Here is a 7,926-nt window from a genome sequence, read left to right as displayed (position 1 = left end):
GTTACAATATTAGAAAGCTTAAATGGAGTTTTGTTTATCGCCCGTCTTTTCCACATTTTCTTTATTAGAAAATTCCCCAGATAATTTTATTGAGTGAATATACGTTTTAGATGATTTTTCTAGTATCGGTTAGTTTTTGAGACATTAAGAACGTATGTCGGACGTGGGACCCACTAGTGCGAAAAGTTCGGAAAAATTCGGCCAACTAGGTTAAGTTTTGAATACCGGGTTTAAATTACCGGGTGTGATGAGATATTTATTGGTATCAAATGGATTAGTGTGAGAGAGACAAAAAGTTAGGCATGAAATAATTATAGTGACAAGTGTCACTTTGTGATTGGGTTGGACTTTGACCTTTGGACCAACTTTACCAATAAATCAAAAATTGACCAAAATTCATTCATTTTCTTGTCTTCCTTGGCTGAATTAGAGAGAGAGAAAAGAGAGAAAATCCCTTCATCTTCCACTTCAATTTCTTGTCCAAATTTTGAGTTTTAACCGATTAATTTGCAAACTACTCCATAAAACTTGCTTTCCAAGTAGTTTCCAAGGTGTTTATGGAAGGATTTTTGGAGGACAAAGCCTAAGCTACCATTTTTCTTGAGTTTTCAAGGTATTTTACCAAGAACCTCTTCTTTACTTCAATTAATTGGTAATTAGTGGTTGAAAGTTGTAGTTTTGGTAGTTTATGAGTATATTTCATAGTTGGAAGTAGTATTATGGAAATTCCAGTTTAAGGTTTCATTTTTCCCCTTTCTGTCCGTTTCTGTTCGACCAGGTTAGAAGCCGAATTGGCCTTAGAACAAAACATAAAAGTTGTAGAGAATGATGTTTTCTAGTTGCCTGTAAAATTTCAGCCCAATCGGAGCAACGTAGCCTGTGAAAAGACCGAAATACCCCTGCTGCCCTGTTTCTATCCGAGAATGATAATCAGCTTCTGTAATTGGTTGTTTTGACCAGGAATACTACTGATTTGGTTGTTGACGTCTTCTTAACATTTATAGCCTTGTATCTTAGCTTTCCAATGGCTTTGGAATCACTTCAATTGGAGTTGTAGGTGCTGAGATATGACTGCATAAGTCAGGACTGCTGCAGTACACTTTGAACTGGAAAATCTGGGGTTGTTTTGGTAAATTTGACCTAGTTAGGATGAGAACTGGAATGTATTGTCTTCATTAAAGTTGTATATATTGATGTGTTTGAGGTTCCTGTAAAATTTCAGGCCAATCGGAGTAGCGTAGCTCATGAAAAGACGGAATTACCCTTGCTGTCCTGTTTTTACCCGAACTTGAAAACTGCTTCAGTAATTGGCTATTTTGGTTGGGATTACTTCTGATTTGGGTTTTGGTGCCTTCTTAGGAAATGTAGCCCCTTGAGTCCTGAGTATGCCTGTAAAATTTCAGGTCAAACAAGTTAGCGTATTCTGAGTCATAGACAAAACCCTCAGGCCTGTTTTAGACATTGGTTTGTGTACGTTTTGAATTTCAGCTTCTGCCCGTGATTTTTCGGTTTTGATCCCGTACGAACTGGGTGCTGATCCCTTCATAAGAAATTTAGATCTTGATCTTAGCTTCGAAACGGTATAAAGTACGCCGAAATCCGAGTTCCGTAGCCCCTGTTATGATCAAAACAATATCGCTCGTCAGAACTGCCTTGTATCTGGACAGTTCTGACGGGTACTTTGGCACTCGATTTTCGTTCTGTTCTGAGTGGATTCAGATCTTGGATAAAACATCAAAGTTTTAGCCTTATGTCTCAGCTTTCTAATGCCTTTGGAATTTCCTGATTTGGACTTGTGAGCTAGAAGTTATGGTCTAGTAAACAGACCTTGTCTGTCATTCAAAGTGCAAACCTCTGGTACCGTTTTCCATGATTTCAACTTGTTTTGATTCGGATCCAGTTTAAGGTGTCTTCATGAGAATTGTAGGCCTTCCTCATAGCTTCGAAACGGTGTCTCGTTTACCTTGATCCGATACTCCTAGCCTAACTTTTGACCAAAACGGTTTGAGATGGCAGTTGTGGCCGTTTCCGTTTGCCGTTCCGCGCGCGCGCGTGCGCCCCTTTTTGCCGTTTCCGCAAATTACGTGTGCCAATTTTGCCGTTTTACTTGTTTTGGATCGGTTCGTAGCCGTTTGTGACATAAGTGATAAAATCTTGTATTTCAGATAGTGGTGAGCTAGGCGGAGCCGGTGGGGCCCACTACTAGCGATCACGCGCGAAGCAATCTTGTACTACTTTTGGTATTTTGAGTAAGTATTCAGGCCAGTTTGGTGTGTTTTCTTTGCTATGTGTTTGAGATATGTGAAAAGGGCACTTAGGCGAGGGTGTACTTTATCGCACTCGACCTAAACCCTAATTTGGATGTATAATTGTACTTGGCATATGTATATGAACCTTTTGGAACCAAAACCCTTGAGCAAGTGGCTCGGGGCGACTTTCGTATAAAGTTTGTGAAGTTTGCAAAGTTTGTGATTTTGAATACTTTTGTGAAGTTGTGAGTTTGGGGCGAACTCTTGACCTGGTTGGACTATTCGAGCCGGTTAGGGCTTGGTCGAAGGCAGTCCAACTTAGTCTGAGGTCACCAAGTTTGTAGGTTCATGTTATGAACCAATTTTGTAAATCCGGTTCACCGAGAAGGTGACCAAGTTTGTGACCCGAGCTTGTGACTCAAGCTCAAGTTTGTGATTTCGTTCGCCCGGGCAAGTTTGTGAGGTGACTGGCCAGTGAGGGTGATAAGGTGTCGGTGGGTGTACAAGTGAAGTTCTACGGACCATTATTTGCAGTCGACGGAGTGTCGGCAGGAGATCACGCATGGCACATGACTTGGCTTTGGAGCCCTCTGTATCCTTATTATGTGATATTACTTTTCTGCTTTTGCTTTACTCTAAATGTGTAACTGTTACGTGAAATTTATGCTTTCACCCCTGTTTACTTACTAAGCATATAGCTTACCCCATTCCTTTTGTTTTCCTTAGCAGGGGCCGACGCGGGGACTTTTGGCTCGTATACTAGTATAGTAAGATTGGCTTGTAATAGTTGAACAGTTAGGATGTTTGTTTTTGTTTTGGTGGTTTGACTCGATACTTTTGGAGAATGTAATTATAACTCTTTTGGGATTGTATATAGAACTCTTTTGAATTTTCTGGCTTTGATTGTTTTAAGTTTTGAGTCCTGGCGCGAGCTAGGCAGGCGGCCCGCCGATACCCTTGGGTTTGCCCTTGGGAGAAGTGGGGTCGTCACAGTTGGTATCAGAGCTTAGGGTTCAGATTTCTGTAGTGTATCCTAGGCTTGAAGTTTAGGATGCCGGACTGTGGGATACTTGGCTATTAAGGTAAATATTGAATGCTAAGATTTTGATATTGACTTTTGTAATTTTTCCATAAGGCAAAGTGGGGATTGAGTTGATTGCACTTGGAGATGGCCAGTCCCAGTGTGAATCGATTTGGTTCTTACTTAATATTGAAGTTAGCTATTTGGACCTATTCTTTAGGTTTGCACCCTAGGGCTGCCGGGGCGGTGCTAGTGGATTAGGTAGGTTCCGTAGGGGAGGCGCGTAGGGCCGTTGATGGGTTTTCCTTTTGACTATCTGATATGTTTATTTTGTTATATCTGCCATGTTATTTTGTTGTAACCAGTATGCCTGGTTTCATTTGTTACCCGGTGATTGACTACATTTTTGGAGCCGTAGTGCTCACGTAAATAATGGATTTTGCACCAACCGGATGTCGGATAACTTGTATATTTTTAGTGTGACTTTGTAAAAATATGTATATTTGAGTATAATCTTTTGAGCTTATTTGTTTGAACCCGGCTTTTGAACTTATTTGAGTACTTGTGTGGTTGTAGACCGGCTACTACTCGTGTGGTTGAACTTTTGAGGAATTACCTGTTGTGTACTTGACTGCTTTTGAGGATTATTTGATCTGATTAGTGTAAGTTGGAATTTCGAGGACGAAATTCTTTTAAGTGGGGGAGATTGTGAGGACCTAGTCCGTTCGTACGTTGAGATTAGGGTTATTCATTATTTGTACGGTTAAATTAAGGTTTTAGGGCTAAGGAGAAACCCTAATCTCGGCCAACATTGAACACCCTAACTTTGCTTACGATAAAACCCTAGTTTATGCGGTATTCTAGTGTGTGTTTTGGCACAAGAAAAAAATAGGATTCGTTATAGTTTACAGAGGTTTAACAAGTTTGAAAATGGTTAGTAAACTCTGGATTAGCAAACCTCTAGTGTTACAATATTAGAAAGCTTAAATGGAGTTTTGTTTATCGCCCGTCTTTTCCACATTTTCTTTATTAGAAAATTCCCCAGATAATTTTATTGAGTGAATATACGTTTTAGATGATTTTTCTAGTATCGGTTAGTTTTTGAGACATTAAGAACGTATGTCGGACGTGGGACCCACTAGTGCGAAAAGTTCGGAAAAATTCGGCCAACTAGGTTAAGTTTTGAATACCGGGTTTAAATTACCGGGTGTGATGAGATATTTATTGGTATCAAATGGATTAGTGTGAGAGAGACAAAAAGTTAGGCATGAAATAATTATAGTGACAAGTGTCACTTTGTGATTGGGTTGGACTTTGACCTTTGGACCAACTTTACCAATAAATCAAAAATTGACCAAAATTCATTCATTTTCTTGTCTTCCTTGGCTGAATTAGAGAGAGAGAAAAGAGAGAAAATCCCTTCATCTTCCACTTCAATTTCTTGTCCAAATTTTGAGTTTTAACCGATTAATTTGCAAACTACTCCATAAAACTTGCTTTCCAAGTAGTTTCCAAGGTGTTTATGGAAGGATTTTTGGAGGACAAAGCCTAAGCTACCATTTTTCTTGAGTTTTCAAGGTATTTTACCAAGAACCTCTTCTTTACTTCAATTAATTGGTAATTAGTGGTTGAAAGTTGTAGTTTTGGTAGTTTATGAGTATATTTCATAGTTGGAAGTAGTATTATGGAAATTCCAGTTTAAGGTTTCATTTTTCCCCTTTCTGTCCGTTTCTGTTCGACCAGGTTAGAGGCCGAATTGGCCTTAGCACAAAACATAAAAGTTGTAGAGAATGATGTTTTCTAGTTGCCTGTAAAATTTCAGCCCAATCGGAGCAACGTAGCCTGTGAAAAGACCGAAATACCCCTGCTGCCCTGTTTCTATCCGAGAATGATAATCAGCTTCTGTAATTGGTTGTTTTGACCAGGAATACTACTGATTTGGTTGTTGACGTCTTCTTAACATTTATAGCCTTGTATCTTAGCTTTCCAATGGCTTTGGAATCACTTCAATTGGAGTTGTAGGTGCTGAGATATGACTGCATAAGTCAGGACTGCTGCAGTACACTTTGAACTGGAAAATCTGGGGTTGTTTTGGTAAATTTGACCTAGTTAGGATGAGAACTGGAATGTATTGTCTTCATTAAAGTTGTATATATTGATGTGTTTGAGGTTCCTGTAAAATTTCAGGCCAATCGGAGTAGCGTAGCTCATGAAAAGACGGAATTACCCTTGCTGTCCTGTTTTTACCCGAACTTGAAAACTGCTTCAGTAATTGGCTATTTTGGTTGGGATTACTTCTGATTTGGGTTTTGGTGCCTTCTTAGGAAATGTAGCCCCTTGAGTCCTGAGTATGTCTGTAAAATTTCAGGTCAAACAAGTTAGCGTATTCTGAGTCATAGACAAAACCCTCAGGCCTGTTTTAGACATTGGTTTGTGTACGTTTTGAATTTCAGCTTCTGCCCGTGATTTTTCGGTTTTGATCCCGTACGAACTGGGTGCTGATCCCTTCATAAGAAATTTAGATCTTGATCTTAGCTTCGAAACGGTATAAAGTACGCCGAAATCCGAGTTCCGTAGCCCCTGTTATGATCAAAACAATATCGCTCGTCAGAACTGCCTTGTATCTGGACAGTTCTGACGGGTACTTTGGCACTCGATTTTCGTTCTGTTCTGAGTGGATTCAGATCTTGGATAAAACATCAAAGTTTTAGCCTTATGTCTCAGCTTTCTAATGCCTTTGGAATTTCCTGATTTGGACTTGTGAGCTAGAAGTTATGGTCTAGTAAACAGACCTTGTCTGTCATTCAAAGTGCAAACCTCTGGTACCGTTTTCCATGATTTCAACTTGTTTTGATTCGGATCCAGTTTAAGGTGTCTTCATGAGAATTGTAGGCCTTCCTCATAGCTTCGAAACGGTGTCTCGTTTACATTGATCCGATACTCCTAGCCTAACTTTTGACCAAAACGGTTTGAGATGGCAGTTGTGGCCGTTTCCGTTTGCCGTTCCGCGCGCGCGCGTGCGCCCCTTTTTGCCGTTTCCGCAAATTACGTGTGCCAATTTTGCCGTTTTACTTGTTTTGGATCGGTTCGTAGCCGTTTGTGACATAAGTGATAAAATCTTGTATTTCAGATAGTGGTGAGCTAGGCGGAGCCGGTGGGGCCCACTACTAGCGATCACGCGCGAAGCAATCTTGTACTACTTTTGGTATTTTGAGTAAGTATTCAGGCCAGTTTGGTGTATTTTCTTTGCTATGTGTTTGAGATATGTGAAAAGGGCACTTAGGCGAGGGTGTACTTTATCGCACTCGACCTAAACCCTAATTTGGATGTATAATTGTACTTGGCATATGTATATGAACCTTTTGGAACCAAAACCCTTGAGCTAGTGGCTCGGGGCGACTTTCGTATAAAGTTTGTGAAGTTTGCAAAGTTTGTGATTTTGAATACTTTTGTGAAGTTGTGAGTTTGGGGCGAACTCTTGACCTGGTTGGACTATTCGAGCCGGTTAGGGCTTGGTCGAAGGCAGTCCAACTTAGTCTGAGGTCACCAAGTTTGTAGGTTCATGTTATGAACCAATTTTGTAAATCCGGTTCACCGAGAAGGTGACCAAGTTTGTGACCCGAGCTTGTGACTCAAGCTCAAGTTTGTGATTTCGTTCGCCCGGGCAAGTTTGTGAGGTGACTGGCCAGTGAGGGTGATAAGGTGTCGGTGGGTGTACAAGTGAAGTTCTACGGACCATTATTTGCAGTCGACGGAGTGTCGGCAGGAGATCACGCATGGCACATGACTTGGCTTTGGAGCCCTCTGTATCCTTATTATGTGATATTACTTTTCTGCTTTTCCTTTACTCTAAATGTGTAACTGTTACGTGAAATTTATGCTTTCACCCCTGTTTACTTACTAAGCATATAGCTTACCCCATTCCTTTTGTTTTCCTTAGCAGGGGCCGACGCGGGGACTTTTGGCTCGTATACTAGTATAGTAAGATTGGCTTGTAATAGTTGAACAGTTAGGATGTTTGTTTTTGTTTTGGTGGTTTGACTCGATACTTTTGGAGAATGTAATTATAACTCTTTTGGGATTGTATATAGAACTCTTTTGAATTTTCTGGCTTTGATTGTTTTAAGTTTTGAGTCCTGGCGCGAGCTAGGCAGGCGGCCCGCCGATACCCTTGGGTTTGCCCTTGGGAGAAGTGGGGTCGTCACATCCTCGCCCAGCTTGGCCACCCCTGAATGGAGTCCCTCTACCTGAACCAGATTGTCGACCACCTCCCGTTCCTCGTCCAAATTTAGAGGGAGTACTCTTCTCACCCTGTCCAGAACTACTCCGAGGAAAGCCACGCTTCTTCGCCTGGAAGTTCCGGAGTTGCAACCATGCACTTTCAACCCGTTGGGCCTTTTCCACAACCTCGCTAAATGCATTGATTTGAGCCACTGCGAGGTCTTTCTGAATCTCAACATTCAAACCCTGAATAAAGCGCCTAATCCGTCTTTGCTCAGTCATGATTAACTCAGGTGCAAACTTGGACAGGTGGGTGAACTGACTCTCATATTCTGCCACAGTTTGAGTCCCTTGGCGAAGCCTAATAAACTCGTCCTCCTTCCTCTCCTGGACTAGAGGAGGGAAAAACTTTGCATTAAACTCTCTAATGAAGTT

At 41.1% G+C, this 7,926-nt stretch overlaps 2 long non-coding RNA genes across 2 annotated transcripts; both read left to right on the top strand.

Annotated features, from left to right (window-relative positions):
• Nucleotides 1–422: 422 nt before the first annotated feature.
• LOC140007471 (uncharacterized) lies at nt 423–3,112 on the top strand. The gene is made up of 3 exons (XR_011814783.1): nt 423–613; nt 2,166–2,249; nt 2,976–3,112. It is a non-coding gene; the product is annotated as an uncharacterized lncRNA (long non-coding RNA).
• Nucleotides 3,113–4,657: 1,545 nt separating this feature from the next.
• On the top strand, nt 4,658–7,347 carry LOC140007470 (uncharacterized). Its single transcript, XR_011814782.1, has 3 exons — nt 4,658–4,848; nt 6,401–6,484; nt 7,211–7,347. It is a non-coding gene; the product is annotated as an uncharacterized lncRNA (long non-coding RNA).
• The last annotated feature ends 579 nt before the right edge of the window (nt 7,348–7,926 follow it).

Source organism: Coffea arabica, chromosome 5c, assembly GCF_036785885.1.
Source record: "Coffea arabica cultivar ET-39 chromosome 5c, Coffea Arabica ET-39 HiFi, whole genome shotgun sequence".
Taxonomy (NCBI): Eukaryota; Viridiplantae; Streptophyta; class Magnoliopsida; order Gentianales; family Rubiaceae; genus Coffea; species Coffea arabica.
The sequence above is the reverse complement of the archived record's forward strand: the minus strand, read 5'-3'. Positions and strand labels throughout refer to the sequence as shown.